This window comes from Ammospiza caudacuta, chromosome 8 (assembly GCF_027887145.1).
Source record: "Ammospiza caudacuta isolate bAmmCau1 chromosome 8, bAmmCau1.pri, whole genome shotgun sequence".
Classification (NCBI taxonomy): Eukaryota; Metazoa; Chordata; class Aves; order Passeriformes; family Passerellidae; genus Ammospiza; species Ammospiza caudacuta.
The window spans coordinates 17,051,403-17,070,777 of NC_080600.1; positions in this window are offsets into that span (position 1 = coordinate 17,051,403).

A 19,375-nucleotide genomic window follows, 5' to 3' on the forward strand; every position below is an offset into this window, starting at 1 on the left:
TCATGTCTTTTTAGATTAAAATCTCCTTCCATCAGGACAAGTTTTGAGTCCCATCTAGGTGTTATTTAATTTTATCTAATTTGAACAATTTCCAAACATCAAGTTGATTAATTTCAACAGCATGGTGTTATGGAAAGATTTACTGTACAGGGGTTGTCTAGCAGGGAATTAATAAAAAAGCCAGTTCTTTGCCCTGAGTAACATTAGGTTTTAAGACTTCCCAGATTTCTAGTGGGAATACTTCACAGCATAAGCATGTTTTCTTCTGGGAGTAAAACCCACCAAAATTATTAAAAACGGAGATCAAATGGTGGTGTCAAACCCAAAGGAAATCATTCTACAGTGGAGAGATTTTTATCAAGTGAAGAAAGTGGAAAATAAAGTTTTTGTTGTTGCTGTTATGCTTTGGGTTTTTAGGCTTTGTTTGTTGGCTATTTTTTTGTTTTGTTTTAAACAGAACAGACACACATGGAGAGTAATCTTCCTCAAAGACAAAGCAAATTTCTATGGTTTGGAGTTCAGAAACCAGGACATCTACTTGAAAATTCATAAACTACTGAAAATTCTTCATTACCTTATGTAGAAAACATTTTGCCTAGCAGAGACTGCAACATGGGCCGTTCTCTAAGCTGGCCTTTCCATCAGAGAAAAAAAAAATCCAGGTAATAGCAAGAGCAGAATCCACAAATGCTTATTTCCAAACACACCTAAAAAACACTGAAGTACAAGTAACTTTGATTGGACTTCTAAGATGAGACCCTTACTCTACAAGAGAAATTAAGAAGCCCAATTAGCAAAGCATGGATTGTCTTAAGAAAATTACCTAGATGGAGATTCTGTACAGTTAACAATAAAGCATGCTTCCATAACTGGCAGTAACCACAGGAAGCAATCAAACTACAAACATTTCCTAAACCTAATCTGCTTCTGTTTTTTTCTTTAGAGAGAGACCTCTATCCAGCAAAGGCAGTCATGGGGAAAGCAGTCCATTTATTTATTTCTCTCTGCACTGCAGTAGAGCTGACCTTACATATACAGATTTGGTATTTTAACTGTCTTTCCCTTTCTTCTAAACAAATTTGAAAAAGAAGCTAAACTGAGAAAAATGCTTTAAAAGGCAGAAATGGGCATAGGAGAGATTTGCCAGTTCTCCTTTTCACATCCTGCAGCTCTAATTGCAAAGGCAGAAGCCAATTCAGTTTGACCGTTTTCATTACGCAGAAATACCTGAATTTCTGCAGCAAAGATGCCATCCTGCATCCTGAAGTGTAACACAAATCCGTAATTTCCTTTTTCAAAAACTTAAACCCACTACTAATTTCATTAAAAAAAAAAAAAAAAAGAAAAAGGGAAGCTTTAAAGCCTTAGTTTGCCACTTCTTCAAAAAGGTGTAAACTGCAAATCCTGAAGTGACCAGAAATTAAAACCTAGTTAATATGTTAAAAATCAGGAGGTTTGTTAAAAATCAGGAGGTTTCTACTAAAGACTTTATTAGTTGAACAAACGTAAAATCAGAGAATCTTTTTGGTTGGAAAAGACCTTTAAGATCACATGTAACAACAGAAGATAAATTCATAATTAGAAAAATTAACTGCACGCCAAAATGTGGGGTACTTTGTCCAGTTGGCTGGGGCTTTTTCAAGAGGAAAGATGCCAAATAGTATTTGGGGAAAAAAGTTTGTTTTTTTTTTTTATCTCAACACCACTTCTGTTTAGATCACAGCACAGATCTGCAGCTGATGGTGATGTGAGATCTTCTCCAGAAAATCCTGCAGAGTCCAGCTGAGGGCTGCAGATGCAGGAGATACAAGGACAGGCTAAACAAACACTATCACATCGTTTCCACAGGCCCACACATACATAACTGTTCATGCTCAAGAAGGATCTGGCTTGAAGCAGATCCCGGGTTCAGCCTATGGCAGTGCAAATCTGTGATAAGGTGGAAGAGACAGAGCTCCCTCATTTCAGCAAGCCTGAGGCATTCCATTAAGGCTCACTTTCAAGTTACACCATAAATTATGAATACAATTAAATCAGACAGAATATAAGTTGTTGGCACTTAACTTATTTACAATAAATGCTTGGTTTGGGTAAATGGACTGTGTTTCAGCCTTTTACTTATCAAACACCAGTTTACAACAGTCTTATTATGAAGCTGAGAATTCTTCCACTGTAAATCTTTTTTAATAGGGACTGAAGGAATGACTCTGCAGTTGTTTGTCACTAACCACTCGGAACCACGTGAAGAAAGCTGTGTGCACACACTGACAGGCGGCCAGCGGGAAATCGCTGTGTCAAATACACGAGACTGTACCCAGACCTCTGCAACCGTACAATCCTGTGCAGCATCAAGCACCTCATTACAGCAAAAGGTTTTGTTTAAAACCAAGTACCCTACTTTCTGCTAATCCTCTGCTATCCAGTGTGTTCTAGACAAAATGCAAGATATCTGATTTTGCATATAAGCAGTAATGTGATGCTGTTAAACTCCTACTCTTCATGGCTTTATAAGCCCGCTGCAAATAATTTGTTCCAGGATGCAATTTAGTAAAGAAGAGCTCAGTCCACAGCTGATTTTAATACAGTGTTTGCCAAAGGAACAAAATCATGTTAAATAATATTACATTGTAGAATTTTTCTTCTTAGGAGGGCCAGAGGAAGTAAAACTAAGGACAATATCTTTCTACTCCTCCTCGGCTATTTTTTCTGGCTTTACATATTCAATAAATCTGTAGGCAGGAAATGCATTTCTACATTTTATATTTTAGCCAATGGCAAATGCAAACCACAAGGTATTATTTACATCTTTCTTCAGCTTCCAGTCCTTTCTGTGGCTTCAGTCTCCCAGCCATCGCAGCTATCCCAGATCTCAGGAAGTCTTATAAATAAGTCACTACCGTCTCTGCAGATGTCCTCTGCTTCTGACAGCTTAACTACCCAAAGAATCCTTCTCCTAGCTGAAATAACAGCCTTACTGTTATTTATTTAACATAAAATATTTCATGCCACTATCCCACCACAGAAACATACTATGAAACTCTTAACTTGATTTGATAATTCTTGAATTTCTTAAAAAATGGTAAAAAATAAAAGCCACATTTAGAGCATGTTCTGTGACAAACAAGAAATGAGAAATAGAAAAACACCAAGGGTTTACCTCTGGCACAGCCTCTCCTGCGGCGTCTGGGACAGAAGCGTTGCTCACAGGAGATGAGACCTTTTCTTAGTCAAAGAGAATCAGCTGTTTCTGGTAACAAATCCCCTTTGCTACACCAGCTGCACTAACTCAACCCTAACTTTGAATCTGTCACACCTGTTGAGTTCACTGAGTGGGAACAGGAGCAGCCCCACTGGGGCTTTGTGCCACCCTGTTAGCCCAGGGACAGCCACGCACAGGGCAGCCAGGAGGCAAGAGTAATTAAACAGGAGAATAAAGCACTCCCACCTCTCCAATTAAACAAGCAAAACTGAGAGCAATGATAACCCAGAGCTCAAAATACTGCTTTGAGGGGGCCTGAGTGAGAAGGCAGCACAAACAGCTGTCTAGGTTCCTCCAGTAGAAAGCTCAGCCCCCCTGTGCAGCAGCACCCTGGCATGCAGGAATCCTGGGGGGTACCAGCACCATGCTGCCCACCAGAATCACACACAAGCCCTCCAAGCCATGGAACAGAACCATAGAATCAGTTAGGTTGGAAAAGAACACTTAAAATAATGAAGTCTAGCTATTCCAATTGAAAGGAAAAAGGTGAAGACACTACAGCTACATGTTTCCTAAATAAAACAGCTCAGTTGTTTCAACTTGTTTCCCAGTTACAAAAGAAGAAAAAATACTCCACAGCCATACTTCATAATATTAATTAAATGGAAAATATACTCCTTTCACTCAAAATCAGTGGAATGAACACTTCTAAAATCAGATGACTTTTTGTTAAAAAATCATCTTAAGCCATAAATTTCCTGTTAGTTTCAGGTTTTGGTTTCTTTAACTTGAAAACAAGTATAGGGTTTGTGAGGGGTTTTTTGTTTGGGGAACTACTTTCTGTTTCCTTTCTCTCGAAAATGTAATAGAACTTGCCTAAGGGGTTAAGACTCTCTAAGCCAAGTTCCACCCAAAATTATTTTTAATGACCAACATTTTTAAACCCTGAAAACTGGAACCACTAATAAGCCCTTAAATTCAGTGGTGCTAGCAGATGCCACCATATTATGTAATTTTTGAAGCAAAAAAACATCTTCTAGCAAAAGCATTTTAATGAAGGTTCTATTAACTAGTCTCCTGGTACTGGGATAAGTCCCCTGGAATGCAACAGAAAAGCCTTCATAGCTGGCTTGAGGTTTTATTTCTGGAGAAGTGCTGCAGACCACACTCGGGCCTATTTTGGGGTCTCCACTGGGACCCACCAGCAAGTTCTTTTCTCCATCATGTCCATTCCTCTGTGAATCACGCCCTGGCAAGTAAAAGAAGAAATCTTATCACCTCTTCACCATGTTACAAGATAAATGTCTGCCAACCTATATCACTGCCTTCAAAACCACTTGCAGGCTCCAACATCGAGACAAACTGAATTATCTGCAACCACTGTAACCACTGCCTCTTTCCTCGTATCTTATAGATAATGGCAGCAATAGAATACCTAATTTCTAAGTGACAATGCCAACAGATATGGCAGAAGTGGCTATGGGCAAAAGTTACAAGTACACACGCAAGAAGACAAGCCACACTAAACTCACTCTGAATAAATGCTGTCAAACTCAATGGTAACTGAAGAAGCTCTTCATCCTCCTTCACTTTCAGCAAGGGTAAGGCTATTGCTACAGCAATATCATTACTAGATGGTATTTTTCTGGTAGAAGGAGACCACAGAAATCTTCATCAAATCTTCAGCGCAAAAATAAGTGAAGAATCACAAATGAGAAAATGTAGAAACCATTCTGTCCTCCAGAAGGCAGCCAGCTTCCCCTTCCCCTCCCTTTTCACTAGTCAATAGAGAGTCTTCAGACAGTCTGCACCTACAGCCCATTACAGGTCAGCAGCTGCCCTCTGGGGCTCAGCCTTTACTTCCAACTCCAATCTTTCCCACCCTTGTGGACCAAGGGCAACTTCTGAGCAGCCTTCTCTTGTATTGTCTTACTGCAGAGTTGTGGGGGAACCACTCTACAAACGTAAGATCACACATTTAACAGCTATCAGTTTAAATATTAGTCCTTTAGGAATATTTACATTTATCTGCCAGCAGGTCACATTAATCTAATGGGTTTAATAACTACCAGATCTTGATCAAATAAGTCATGAGGTCAAGGAACAAAAGTCATATACATTCTCTTTCTCAGATGTGCACAGTACACTTCATCCAGTTAGGAATATTTTGGGGCAAGGATAGAAAAGACCTACCTATAGGCTGACCTTCAGTGTGTGGATTCACTTGTGATGAGTCAGCAGTGCTTTTAGGGCTCAACAACCTGAATTGCTACATTATTATGTACACAGAACTGCACCGAAGAATTAGATACTTCTGCTCGTGCAAATGCATGTGCTCACTGAGAGGTGTTAGCCAAAGAAAGCAGATTACATCTGTGCTCCAAAGGCCGAACTGGCTCCCACTTCACTTTCGGATGCCATTCCAAATGTTGATTTATAAAGCTGTATGATACAGCACTAGAGCCAAGGCTACTGTAGCAAGGCTCTCTCTTCCCATGTATGGTACAGCAGAAAGGACACTTCTGCTTACAGCTCTAGGAGTCAGAGAAAATGGAGAGCCAGGATCCCTCAACCTCTGGCCTTCAACTACAGTCTGATCCCTTTGCAAGAGGCACAGAGATGCACGGCCCCTTGGCACAGGGCCCTTCTGCCTTTTGGGTTTTAATCTGAACCCTGAGATGCCAAGGTAGCTGAAGGGCCATAGGAGAGTCTGTCCCAAGGAGCAATGGCTTAAGGGACCAAGTACTCTTATTTGCATTCAGGTCCACACATTTGAGGAAGGCACAAAAAACCAAAACACTCTCACTACATGAAGTAGCACAGCTTTTCATTTTGAAAGAGAAGGAAGTAGTTTTTACTACTTTCTACCTGTCCATGGCATTCTCAAAGCTCATGCAGCTGGCAGGTCAATATGACACTGTGATCATATTAATTTCATCACAAAGGCTCAATACATTCATTATTATTCCAGACCCATACACTCAGATAATGCCTAACTTGAGCATTATTGTCAAGCAATACACCTACTTACTGCATACTTGCTCACAGGAGCTCATATGAAGTCTACTATCCAGATTTCTAGCTTGAGAAATAAACTACTTGAAAAAAAGAAAAAAGGAAAATAAAAAAAAAAAACCCTCACACTTCTGTTACTCTGCATTTTCTCTACATCTAAAAATTGGTAGCATGTATGACAGGTCCACCTCATTTTTCTTAATGATGTTTTTATTATTCTTTCACTCAATTAAAACAGAAATGGATATTGCATCTTCTGACTGTATAATTGTTATTGTAATCTGTTTTCGATCACTGCTTGGGAAATGGGTCCAAAACAACATAAACTATCCACAGCCTCAGAATACAAGTAATTTTCTTTTACTACGATACTTAAAGAAACATCTATCATGTTGCTCCGCTAACATGTTTGTATTATGGCAAAGAAGTTATTTGTAAGTTGGGAAAAGACATTATGAAAATCACCTTTTACTCCAAAGTATTGTATAACTCATAATTTATAACTACATTTCTTAATAACCATTCAAAATAATAAGGCTGGAAATTGTGCACATCTAATTTTAATATATAAATAATGGAAATGCACATAAACCAAAATATGCTCAAAATATGAATTTATATTACTCTCCAAAAAATAGGCTGGTAGTTTTGAAAATAACATGCTTCATTTCCAATATAAACCTGTCAGTTAAATTTATGGCAAAACATTCTCCATGAGTTTAGATTACCAATATGGTAAATACTTCTTTGTGAGTTTCCTCACTTATCTGAAGCTTCTGTCTAAATGCTGACAAAAGTCAGCAACTTCTCAACAGTGAAGTGCTGGTGATACCCAAGTAAAGACAGACTAATCCAGCCCCTTCTCAACATTACAAATAGAATGGAACAGCTGAGAGAGGGACAAAGTAACCTTGTGGCTGTATGCAGCCATACAAATCATGCTTTTGATATAACAAACTCCGCTCCCGACATTTCGACATTTCGTGCCAGGTTTAGTACCTTTGAAAAGATCTGCTGTCAATAGTGCGTCTTTTCATCTCAGTGTTTGTCTCTGGGGAAAACATGTTTAAGTGGAAGACATTCCTACTGCATTCTGAAAATGCAGAGGGTATATGGTTATCTCAAGAGATGCTGCAGCTTCATATAAAATAGCGTCTGACAGGTATTAAGATTTTTCTGACCTTCTTTCCCTTGCTGACATAGCTACTAACAAGGTACAGTTGTGCTTAAATTGTTTAATATTGCATGTCCATCTGATACAAGGACAGCAGTTAGAGCACAATGACTAAACATTTCTAGCCAGATAATTAGCCAGATAATTTTCTGTTTAGAAAACAGTCATATGCTTAGACTCTTATCTAGCGCTACCTGTCCTTTTTCTTCAAGTTCTTTCTGTTCCCTTCATACAATTTCTACAAATAATGACAATCTTTTTTTTCCAAACATCACTGCATGAAACACCAATGATCATTCAGCATTCAACAAGAAATTGAAAATATATCTTGAGTTCAGACACAGTATTCCTGCCCTAGCATCCAGTTTACCAAAACATTGATGCAGGGCTCACACATCATTTTTTAAACAATCTCTAAGTTATTTGAGTAGTTTTATTCTAAGTAGAAGTGCCTCCTGGAAGGAGGTTTTACGTAAGTCCTCAGACACTAGCAACGTCAACATTCACACCTTTAAAAATCAGAGTAAGAATTGCACTTAAAAAAGCCAAAGCAAAACGCAGCACTAACCAACCAATAAAACAAACAAACAAAACCTTTCGAACATCTTTTGTAAGAGTTTTTTAATATCAGTAGCTCTAAACTGCTAATAGACAAATGCCAAAATCTTGTATATTTGTAAATCTTCAGGGGACACTCACAGAGCGATCAAATATTTTTAAAAACTTTTAAAAAACCAAACAACTAAAAATACTGTTTCATGTTTTTTCTAAAGTTCCCTGAAACAGAAGAAATAACACTGGAAATATAAAATATTTTTTCCTTTACCAATATTCAGATCAAAGCAAATGAAGACTGGGACAAAAAATACACAACAGATGCAGTACGTACTATCATACAAAGTGCAGGGACTCTCGATGAAAAAAAAATCCCTAACTATATAGAATAGTGACAATATGAACAACATGCCTTGCTGGCTGAGAACACATCACACATTAAAAGCAGTCAACACTTGGGAATGGCCATGAGAACCTCAACTAGGTGGGCTAACAAGTGCCCCCAAATGAAATGGCACAGAGTATTTTGTGTCTTTAATAGCACTAATCAATGTAAACTCATTTGTCTGCAGCCCCGCAGCAGAGACACTGCTGATGAGCATTCTGCAACAAGTACAAAGCTTCTTGGAGGGCAATTTTTCTTAGTATCGCTAGAGGCTAGAAAACATTTCTCAAAAGCCATCAAATACTCAGCTGCCTTTTGTCTGCTGTGACTATTTCTTACATCTGCATTAGTGACACATGCCACCGTGGGGACTGATGCAGCTGACCCCGGACATTTGGTACAGTAGGAACCAATTAGCACAAGGAGATTTTTTCAGAGCTAGAAAGGGCTCTGACTCCTTGTTCAACACAGCAGGCTCGTTTCAAAGCCACTGCGAGCTTCAAACAGAGAGCACGCTCCTCTGGTAGTTACAGAGTATGAATCAGGCACAGGTTATCTCCAACAAATCCCCGTCCTATCAATTCAAAGGGACTTGGTAATACTTTATACCTTGAAAAACTGAGCCTTTAATCTGAAAAACACAGCAGTAGTTACTAATTTAACTAAATTATGAGGGGCAGTAATTAAAGGCCTAACTTAGCTATGCCTTGCAATTTGGGATTCAAAAGAAAATCCTCCCAAGTTTTACAGATTTTCAGCTATTTTGAAAAGTTTAAAAATACGATTTAAAAGCAGGTTGAGGACTGCTCAAGCACAAAAATAAGAATTTTCCTAAACAGGTCACACAGATGTTTGGTGAATATAAATACATGACTGCAATAAAACTCTTCATTTTACAGCACCATAGTTGTCATATTGTATTACCATGTTCTGTGTCAATGCAAGTGACAAAAATCTTACCGGTTCAAGTATTTTACTTAAGCTCCAGACCACCATTGTGGCCCTTTTCCTCCCCATTCCACACAGACAGCTCTAAAGAAAACATCAATAATAGAAAGTAACTGCAAAAATAAATATTCAGGCTAGCCTCTCCATGAAGAAAACTAAACTCAAATACTTTTAAAGGAATCCTAAAGTAAGTGATACCATCTGAAAGTCTGTGTTACAAACTAGAGCGTTTCGGTATGACATAGCTGTCTATTGAAATGATGACTTGATTACAGTTACATTATGCCAGGTTTTTTCTATTTTTAAATCAAGATAAAGTATCCAGCATCAGAAGAGTATTTAAATAGAATAAAAGGATTCCACAAAACTAGGTATTTGAGAAAGGAATCTGCAAGCTTTACCTCTAAGTGTTTCTTCATAATACTGAAAGGTTAATACTGTTGGCCTTCCTTTGATGTCCCAACTGTTCATCTAAATTCTAAGTGGCAGATAATTCACTATTTAATTTCTTGAAAATATGTTACCTCATTGGCATCCTTTTAGTTTTTAATATGGTTTTGCCATCTTCTTTAGGCATAAAAAACAGTTCTAGGGATTCACTGAAACCTCCTGTTAAAGTGAGTTTGCCAAAGAATTGCCCTATAAATAACTGACAGTAAATATACCATGTTCTATCCCAGTGAGATCAAGAAAAAGCAGGACCCAACTTAAAAAGGGAGGAGTAAACAGAGAATTAATATGGATAATTTCAATTATGTTGGTTGCTTTTTCTTTGCTTTGGTTTATGATAAGAATAACAGCATGCATTTAACTAACATGGCCATGGGTGTGGAAAAGAAGCACGGAGATGACTTGAAACACTTAGGAACTGTTGCAGGGGAAAGAAAAAAAAATCTTACTACCACTAATCTTAAATCTTGAATTCAAAATTGTCGGTGTCTTTCTGCAGATGCAACTTAGGGATTCCAAAATTACCCTAAACATCAAATTATGTCTAGGTCATTGAATGGGTGGATACCCTATATTCTGTTTAATGTGTATGTTCAATTGCACACGCACTTCAACCAACTGTGTCTTTATTTTAATAACAGACCAAGTACTGAAAACACATAAAGAAAGACTATTTTTCTACTTTGGCAAAAATACAGCTGATACACTGCATGACCCTTCAGGAATGACTGCTCTGTTTGTTCTATTTACATGATATAGCCTGACTGAAAAAGGAAGAGAGGGATGAAGATCAGCAAAAATACCAGAAAGTCATTTTTAAAAATCAGTCACGAAAAAAAAAAATCACTGTCTTGCTTTTCTTACTGTTCCTGTTACAGGTTTCTTCCTCATTATATATCAGAAACATGTAAAATGCAAGATTTTACATTTCTTCCAAATCCCTACTGAATCATATAAAATTAAAAGCAACATTTTCCCACTATGCAGCCACAGATAAAACATAAAATATAAACGTAAAACATAAAACATACATCTATGCTGGTTCCTGAAACTAACAAGGGTTTGCGGCTTTCACGCTTCTGTATTTCAGCGCGCTTAATTCTTTCCAACAGCTACATATTTCTTTCAGGCAGCAGGAAGGTGTTCTTCATCTACGATCTGGGCAGGAATCAAAAACTTAAACCTTTCACTTTGCTCAATTCCTAAGGACAAGTGAAACACACTTCCTTACTGCGCTCAGGACGCCATGTTAGCTAACCATTTAGAACACAGGAGCAAATTTGATCAGGCTGTATTCTTCCGTCTGCACAGAAGTGAATTTTTGCTCCAGTCAAGTGTCTTAAAATCCTTGTAAAGATATAAAAGGTAGTACAAACTCTACCATATTTTTACAGAAATATGTAGAATGGACTTTGACAAACAGCTCTATAACCATCAGCCTGTGTTTCTGTCACCCCAGAGATATATTAAAACTGATTTCTAACTACACTTAAGCAGATACAACCACGATACACTGAACTTCAGGGGGCTCACAGCAACCAGCAGCAACGCTCCGAAGAGTCACTGCATCCACATTTCTGTTACATCTGACTTCATACAAGCTCCCTAACTACAGCTACTGATTAACATCCTGATCATATACTTTGGTTTGAATTGCCCAAAAGCTGTTCCCTCCATTAGTATTTTGTAAATTGAACCACAGTTTTTAACAGTTAAATTAATATGAACATATTATCAGACTGCATCAAACGAATTCAAACAAAAAATGTTTTGCCATCATTTCCTGTTTCAAATTTGAACATGCTCCCTTGGCTATCATTTGGTTCTATGCCTCTTTGTCAGCAAAATCAAACTTAAGAACAGCTCACTCTGCATACTGGCATTTTAAGCTGCTTTCAGAAGCTTTTGATGCTTATTTTCTACACTCTTCAAATCAACACACACATATATATATATGTACATCCACTCTTACACAAACAGGTTCATGAACTGCAATCAACAATTCTGTAAATATAAGTTTCCTAGTCATTAATCATCCCTCTTTTTTTAATCCTTATGGAGTGAATTACTAACTGAGAGGAGACGCCAATTCTAGTAAGTGAATGTTACCCAACAGGGATATAAAGCTGTCAACACCACAGTGCTCTTGCTTGCTCTAAACTCTCTCCCAGGCTTCATATGTTTTTTAAAGCGATATTAGTCTTTTTTTCCAAAATCTCTTAAAATCTGAGCACTTGTGTTTTATTACATACAGGTTTTAAAACAGACTGGTCAGACAACTGTTGAAATATTTCAGAAGCACTGGGTTAGTCAGGCAAACCAAAACTGGACTCTAATACATTGGACTGACGCTAACAACATTGTAAACAGTACCAAAACTTTTAAATACCCTATTAAACACAACCTTTAAGACCTCGTTTATCTTTTTAGTGACCTTCACTAGATTATTATAGCTGCTGTAATGGCCCTCTGAATTAAGGACATTCATGTTGGGAATAAAAAACTAGGAAAATCATAACGCAAAATTTCTCATGAAAACAATTAATTTTCTGTCTGCATTACATAAGCTTATTTTAAAACACTTTTTTACTCATAAAACTAGTGAGAAAGCTAGAAACACCTATAGCATTATATTTCTCTATTTCTCAGGGAAGTCACTAGAAAAATAATTGCAGCAAACAGTACGATTATAAAACTGGTTACCAAAGGTCATCACACTCATCATAGCTGCAGATAGTTTGAGAGCTTATTGCTCTGTTCTCACGATTAACTTCAGAAACTGATATTATTACAACAAAAAGTCACTTGACAAATAGGAAGGAATTTCAGCATTTACATATCTAAGGCCCAAAATGAGATGAGAAAAAGAATTGCTAGCATTTGGCGTTGCTTTCAAAATCTTTAGATACACATTATGGAATTTAAAATAAAAAAAAACAAACTGAAATGGTCTCTAGTTTTCGGTAAAGTATTTCCATTTTTGTCCTAAATACAATTCACGTTCAGTAAGTATTATCACTTGTTAGAGCCTAAGAAATAAGAATAAACAGAAACACTGGCAACTGAAGCCCTGGATGTCACTTCACTATGACTTTCAATAGTTTCCTTTTTGTCAGACTCTAGGCATAATAGTAGGAGAGTCCCTATCAGTATTTACTTCAAATAATTTTTATACTAACTTGCCAGTAAATTTAAAGTAAGTCCATCCACAAATGTCTACAGATGCATTTCACAACTCCAGTGAAAAAATTACTAAGACCACAGGATTCACTGCAAAGACACAGACTTCCAAAAATACCTGAAACAGGTGTGATCTGCATTCAGGAAAATATCACTTGATTGTAACAGGTTCTTAAAGTTCAAACTTGAAAAAGAGCAGAAGGAAAATATCTGGAAATTAGCTATGTTGATTTATTGTAAGAGCATTGCCAGGAGAAAAAAAAAAAATCAATTTTAAACAGCACCATTATCTTATTAAAAAGAATCTGCCTTAACTAATTTAGTATTGAGTATTATAGAACCTAGGTAAGTACTCAGAAAGGAATAATTTTTTTCTTGCTTTCAGTATCAATAAGGAGTAATGAATAACCTTTATTATGAACAGCCTAAACTCAAAGAGACTGAGAGTGTTTAAAGAACGCCAGCTAAGGAACAAGAAAAAAAAATTACTCCTGCATTTCTTATTCCCCCACACTTATACACTCCAGTCTTCAACACCTTTATAAATGAGCTGAAGAGTAATGAATGAAAACTCAGGCTCTTAAAAGTTTGCTTTCAGAAATGAAAGTATTTTTCTTAAGTGGAAGAGATCTTCCACAGCTTAACAGGCCAGATTCAGGCTGAACCACCAATATAACTATAAAAGCTGCTGAATTTCTCTTGGATAATACAGCTGCAACTAGAAAGCAAACATATATTCCAAAACATTTAAAAGAGTTTTCTTAAAGTACATTTCTATAAATGCCCCAAGGAAAAATATTTCAGCTCTAATTCTAGCATTCCTTTAAAAATCAAGCAGCTTGAATAACCAAGTCTCCAAAAAGGCATGTAAAACTACATACACTACTTTTTATATGATTAACTAATTCCTTTTTACAATTATTCAACACATTATTTCTTCACCAATTTCTAAGTGGAATAGTATTACAAGTCTTTCACTGCAAAGCTGCTTCTTCTTTTTCCATACATTGGAAGAACACAGAGAAGAGGATTAAAAACTAGATATAAAGAAACATAAAAACTAGTGAGCTCTCTTACCCTTCATTAGGTATCTAAATGAATCCTACGCTTTTAAAACAAAATCTGCAGCTCCTTAGCAAACTTCAGCAATTAGGATGCCTATTGAGCCAAAGAGGTCTAAAACAAGCATCTAATGGTAAAATCGCTAAATAAACCTCACGTAATAGAAAGTCATGTGACGACCATTTCAGTGTATCTCTCGAAATGCCAGCTACACAAACTCCTTGTGTATAAACAACTACAATTATGTGTTACCGCTCTGCTCATTTGAAACACAAATACAGAGGTTTTTTTAACGTAGTTATTGGTGGCCTTTCCTGCACTATTCTGCTCACAACACCTGGTTAATTTGAAGATTTTTAAATATACTTTTCCTAACACGAGGCTGCACTGTCTTAAACACGACAGCATCAGAGTTAAGAGGAAAAAAGAAGGCATTTAAAAGAAGTGACTGGAAAGTTTACCTGCTTGGAACAAAAGGAGGGGAAAAAGCAACTACGCACTTAACATGCTCTTAACATAAAACTGACCAGCAACTTGATAGCAAAGTAGGAAAGATTAAGTATTCTAGAGAAACGCAGCAAAACAGCAAAACTAATGCTCAATATATTTGCTGAAAGAGCTAAACCTTACACATGCCCTATTCTCTTTTACAACAACTTCTACAAAATGCTACTTACCGAAAGAAAAACAAAACCCCCAAATCCAACCATAAACGCCACCATTTTTCCCACCCTGGTGACCCTTTTCTTAAAGCTGTGACGGTGGGTGTTAACGCACCTAACTGGTGTCACCTACATCCGCGAAGGCAGCCCGACCGCCCGCACCCGAGCCGGCGGCGCTGCCCTCCGCTGCAGGCGCTGCCCAGGCCCGCCGCCCGGCCGCTGACGTGCCCTGCGGGAGGGCCGGGGGATGCCCGTGGGCTGCCCCAGCGCAATCCGCACCAAGAAAGCGCCGAGCGCAGGACACGCTTTCACCCCGTTACCCTCCGGCAGGATCAGCTCTCGCCTTTTGAGAGCTGCCCGGCCAGAGCTCGGCCCGGGGTGGCCTCTTGCGGCAGGCGGCCTTCTAACGCCGGAGGGCTGCGCGCCGCACGCCCGGTCCAAGTCTTCCCGTGGATCCCCAACACCGCAGCGGTGCCGAGCAGCCAAATGCTTGCCCAGGAAAGCGGGCAGCAGCCCTCCAGCCGCCACTCGGACCTGCCGGCCCCTCCGCGCACGGTGCCGACCCGCCCGCCACACGCTTCCCCCGGGCCCGCCGCCCTACGCGCCCCGGGCGGCGGAGCCGCCGCGAGCGCGGCCGCACGGTTACCTCCCACGGGCTTGGTGACGGCGCCGTTGGGCCTCCCGCGGGTGCCCATGGGGCTGCCGTTCTGCTCCAGCCTGGCCACCTTCCCGGGGGGGGGGCCCTTGACATCGGGGCTGCCGCTGCCTCTGTCGGGGCTGTCCCGCAGGCAGGGGCTCTCGCTCCTCCGCTCCATGCTCGGGGACGCTGCTCCCGCTGGCAGGTCGCAGTAGAAGGAGCACGGACCTAGGGCGAGAGAAACAAGGGGCGCTTCAGTGACCGCTGGCCAGTACCGGGCCCCGCTCGTCTGTTCCGATGCCCGTCTCCAGAGCGGTTCAGCTCCGTGAAACCAGGCGAGTAGCGGCCGGGTGCGATGCCGCCCCGCTCTCGCCGCCGGAGCCGGCCCCGCTGGAAGCGAGCGGTTCGCCTCACCCGCCCGGCGCCAACCTGCCGCGGGCGGGGGCAGGCAGTGCTGCGCCCCGGTTCCCATCGCGCTCGGCAGGCAAGCACCCCAGCCGCCTGCCGCAGCCAGGTGCTGCGCCCCGGGTCCGGCCACAGTCCCGGCCCACCCCCGGGGGCCGTGGGGAAAAGGCTGCCAGTCCAGACGGCCCCGCTGGCACGGCCCCCCCGCGCCGGCCAGCTGTGCAGCCACGGAGTAGCCGGCTGCTGGCGAGGAAGCCTCTAGCGAGCGGCTCCCGCGAACTGCCGCTGTACTTACTGCTTATAGCCTGTCTGTAAGTTGGCTGAGTTGGGCTCTGTCCATGGATCAGAAGTAGAGAATCCAGGGTGGAAAGTTTTCCTGTTTCCTTCTCCCACGCCGCGTTCTTCGCTTCTACTCCTTCCCCCCACCCCCAGCCCCCTCCTCGCCCTCCTCCGGGGGTGCTGAGGCGGCGGGGCCGGGGCGGTTTCCCGCGGGGCGGCAAGGATAGAGCCCCGTCCCGGAGGGTCCCGGGTGGCGAGCGGAGCGGAGAGGTCGGGACGAGGGGGCGGGGAGGCGTGGGGCCGTCGGCTGCGGCGCAGAAGAGAAGGGAGAGGGAGCCGACTTCTCACACCTTCAGCGGAGAAAATCAATACCGGGGGAAACAGGGGGAGGAGAAGAGGAGGGAGCGCCGCTCTCCCGGGCTCCGCGGCGGCGGCGAGTGCCTGGCGGCGCGGAGAAGTGGCGGCGGCGGCCCCCCGTGTGTCACTTTCAATCGTTCCCTCCTCTGCCAACGACAGCAGCGGCAGGAGGGACTCGCCACAGAGAGCAGAGAAACGGTTATTAGTTGCGTTGAGTCATCGAGGCAAAGTGAGTCCTTTTTGGGGTTGTCCTTGCTTTCGGGTTTGGTGTATGTGCACGCCTGTGTGTGTGTGTCTGCCTGTCTGTCTGCGCGGCGTTCCCGTCCCAGGGCTGTGCATCCCAAACATCGCCACCCCTCCTCGCCTTGACACCCCTCCCCCTCCCCGCCCCCCCGCAAAAATCAAGTCTCGCTGCTACCTCGGAATCGGGCACAGACGGGCACGCAGCAGCCCACCTCCTCCCGGCCCAGCCCGCCCCGCGGAGCCCCGGCCCCGCTGCGCGTACGGGTGGGAGGCAGAAACCCACCTGGCAGGAAATTAAACACCAATAAATAAATAACACATCTCACACGCGAAAAAGGAGCGCAGTGCCGCGAGAAGGAAGGGCGTAGGGCAGGCTGGGTGGGGAAGGGGAAGCGTGGCAGGACGACACGACGGTGACAGGAGAGACCCAGGGCAGAAAGGCGCAAGGGCAGGGGCAGTCGGGCTGGGGGAGGGCTGAGAGGGAAGGAGAGGAGGAGGAGCCGGGACAAGGAGAAGGGCGGGGGGGCGGATGGTGGGGAAGTGGGAGTTGGGGACACCGGACCGACCGAGGAGGAGCAAAGCTGCCACCGGCATTCAGTCCAGACGCCCGGGTTGGTCCGAAGCAGCCCGTGCGGCCTCGCCGCGTCCTGCCACCCGCGCCCCACCCCCGTCCCCCTGGGAACCAACCGACGGCGGGGATCCTCCCGCAACCTCTCTCCGCCGGGGCGAGGCGACAGTAACTTTTCGCGGTGCGGTGGGGGCTGCCGCCCCGAGGGCCGGTCGCGCTTCCTCCAGGCCTCCAAGAGCCAGCGACCGGCCCCAGGTAGGGCCCCGCCGTCTCCCTGTTCTCCGCGCCCGGCTCCAGGCAGTTACCGGGATGGTCCTGAATAATTGATGGCGGGGGCCGGGAGAAGGTGACAAGCGGGCAGAAAAGCGCTGCTGCTGCCGCCGCTAAATTATTTAATAGCGGAGCTGCGGGTAGGGTATGACAGCGCTACGTAAGTGCAGCCAGTGGTGCGGGCAAAGCTCCGGCCGGGAAGTCGCAGCGCGGCGGGATCGAGCCCCTCACCAGTCCCGGGGCAGCGAGCGGTCACCCGGCAGGCAGTCCCCTCTCTCTCTAATGCAAGGTGCAGCGCGCCGCTCCCTGGGGCCGGCGACGGTGTGGCCGCGTCTCCCGACGGGGCCATGCCCCGCGGGCGCCCCGAGGACCCGCAGCGCCCCCTGCCCGGCCCGGGGGGCGCGGGGGAATGAGCCGGCGGCCCCGCGCCGCCGAGCCCTCGCCGCCCGCCGGCGGCGGAACGAGACCCACGTTAAGGTGGACCGAGGGAATCCCTTCTGGCGGGGAGGGCGGGCGGCGGACGGGCGGCGAGGAATGAGCCGGCGGCGGCGGGCACCCAAAGTGCCCCGACACCTCCCTCCGCCGCCTCCCCCGCCACCCGTCCGCGGCTGGCTCCGTGCGCGGCGCCGCCCTCCCAACCGGGCTCCCTTAAGAGTTCTGTCTTTTACGGTGGCGCCGGAGGGTCAAAAAAAAGGGGGGTTAGTGGGGTGCGGAGCCCCCTGTCCCGGGCACGGCGACACTGGGAACCTGCGGGAGCATCACGGCCACCGGGCAGCCCTGGTGACAGATCTTCCCCGTAAACACCCGGGAACAGTAGGGCGGGCAGCGGTGGTTGCCTCGAGCCCGCATGCAGCCGTCCCAGTGCTACCTCGGGGTTTGCGGGAGGGTCAGGTCCCCACAGGAGATCGGCTGCCGCCGGTCCCGCTGCTCCCCTCCTTCCCTCCGAGTGGCAGTGACGGCCCACCCGAGCGCTCGGGTGTCCCGGTGAGCTCCGGGCCGCTCCTGAAAATAGTACCGGGAGAAGCAGAGGATCCCCGGGCAGGGTAAGAGAAATCATCCCTTCGTTCCACATCCGACCTCCGGGCCGGCCCCGAAAAGCAGTGCCAAGTGCGGCTGTCCCCGCCTCGGCCGAAGCACTCGTGTCTCTCCCCGCCTCGGCAAGGGCAGCGGGATCCGCCGCCGAAGTCTGGACGCGGTGCCAGCCTTGCCCCGGGACAGCAAGCCGTGAACGCGGGTGGGAGCCGCGTGCCATCGCCGGCTGAAGTCGGGGGGAGCCAGAGAAGACACGGGGAGCAGCGGAAGGCCGAGGGCGGGGGCCGGGATACCGCCAGGGCCGGGGCTCCGGGAGCGGTTGGAGAAACGAGCGGCGGTGCCGGGAACGCGCAGGCTGCGGAGGAGAGAGCGCGGCGGCTGCCGCCAGGCAGGTCCCTGCTTTCCCTCTCAGAAACGAGCCTCAAAGTTTGGAGAACTCTGTTTTCTTTTTAAATAACCCGATCTAACTTTTCTCCCTTCCCCCCCTCCCCATTTGATAAAGCTCAGCAGTATGGAAGTTAACGTTTTCCACCAGCTATTGAATAATTGAATAATGTTTTGTTCTTACCTTTGATGTTGAACTACGAATGCCCGAGGATCAATGGCCAGAAAGTTAGAAGAATTGGTGATTTAGGACTTCAGTACTTCTGGAAAAAAAAAATGCCAATGGTTTAGCCAGGATCTTCCCTGTCTGATTCGTTACTATTATTATATCTGATGATGTGGATGGATGGAGAGACTCAATCCAAGCCCATTAATGAGGTATTTTATAAACACCACCGTCTGAAGATCTTCATTTACATTTTGTCAGTGATCCTTTCCTTAACAGCGGAGACGTGTGGCGACAGCGTGATTACAGGACTTTTACTAAAGCTCCTATAAGAGTACAACTGGCTTGTTAATCGATTAATATTTTATTAAGTGTAAATATTTTATAAAGTTTTTAGGAAAACT